Genomic DNA, 1822 nt, shown 5'->3' with positions numbered 1-1822 from the left:
TACGTGTGTGTACCGTACGTGTGTGTGCGTGTGTGCGTGCATACTCAAGATTATGTCACCACTTCAAGTGCTTTTCTGAGTGAAGATAAATAAGTGGCCATGAATAACGACACTTGTTTGGCACATCAACAACGAAATGAAGTTATTTACTAACTGGACCGACTATTTCATTGATAAAACTTCAAATGTTATCAAATGTAACACAACAGTTATATAAATAAGCCAGGAAATCACAAAAGTCCATTACAAAACGTAGCAGTAGAATGGAGCTTAACTCCAGACCAATCAGTGTGTTCATATGTCTTTCTTATTAATCACATTACGACAGTTCAGACCGTGAAAATTAACAATAACAAAAACATCAACAACAACAACAACATCAACTAAACAGCTAGCAACAACCACAATCGATTCAATTGTTACCTTTAGCAATACTGAATTCATTAGCTTAACAACTGCATCATTTTCATCACATTATCGTCGTGAAAGATCTCACAATGTTCATACTGTTTGTGTGCGTATGTGTTTGTTTGTGTGTTATTGTGTGTGTGTTTGTGTGTTATTGTGTGTGTGTGTGTTTGTTTGTGTGTGTTTGTTTTATTTCGCTGACGTAAAGCTGTCAAAAGAATGTTAAGTGCATGTTGAATTGAATGGATTGTTCACCTACATCTATCTTTATCATGAAAGTATCAAGATACTTGTATCAAGACCGAGACACGCCTAGTTTTGATATCGTAAATTGCAGGTCGCGAGTTAGCTCAGTGGGAAAAAGGGTCGTGTTTTGATTTGCTATTGCGCGGTTTTCTGGTTCGAATACCGTCTGTCTGTTCGAAGCTCTAAAACTACCATCAGGCGTTTGTAGGTCGGATAATGGATACGGTTATTTTATTAGTGGATACAATGGATACCTTGTTATTGGATACAATAGATATCCTGTAAAAGGATACAATAAATATTCTGTAAAAGGATACACGGATATCTTTGTAATAATAGATACTACAGACAGATATAGTCTTTCAGGTTCATTCTGGTTTTTTTTATCAGTTGTTCATTCAATTTCTGTTTAGTTTGACGGTTGATCCTACTCAAAAATCCTAGAACAGTCTGTCGAAATGTTTTTTGGTTTGAAAGCAATTTAGTTTGTCATAATCTAATACTATGGTTATTGTTGTTGTTGCAATTTTTCAATTTAACTACTTTGTAAATAATTAATTGGATAATTAATTTGCTTAGGGATAGAGTTCATACCGTAGGCTCACATGTTCACTGTCCTTACCTATAACGCGTTGAAATGTATCATATTAGTTGCTTGTGTATTCTGGTGAATTTTTGCATAATTTCATGTCGGATATACAGTTTATGCGTGTGTGTGTATGCGTGCGTGTGTGTGTGTGTGTCTGTGTGTGTGTGTGTGTGTGTCTGTCTGTCTGTGTGTGTGTGTGTGTGTGTGTGTGTGTGTGTGTGGGTTTTCTTTCTCCCTACCCACTCAAGTTTGTGGGAGAGAGAGTGAATCATCGTAGATTGGGTGAACGAGCTAATAAATGGATAGATGAAAAGATGAATTAATTAAGTAATGAATGAATGAACGAACAAATTAATAGATGAGTCATGGAACAAACGGTTAAGCGAACGATTTAATGAATTAATTAGAAAGTTACTATACTGTAGTCAGATAATAAGCAAAGTACTCTCTGCAATGTTAAGTGAATGGACTTTGTTGTCACACAGTTTCAAATAAATAAATATATTTTAATATATATACATATATATATATATATATATATATATATATATATACATGTATATAAAAATTGTATCTCCA

This window comes from Helobdella robusta (genome assembly GCF_000326865.2).
Source record: "Helobdella robusta unplaced genomic scaffold HELROscaffold_47, whole genome shotgun sequence".
NCBI lineage: Eukaryota > Metazoa > Annelida > Clitellata > Rhynchobdellida > Glossiphoniidae > Helobdella > Helobdella robusta.
The sequence above is the reverse complement of the archived record's forward strand: the minus strand, read 5'-3'. Positions refer to the sequence as shown.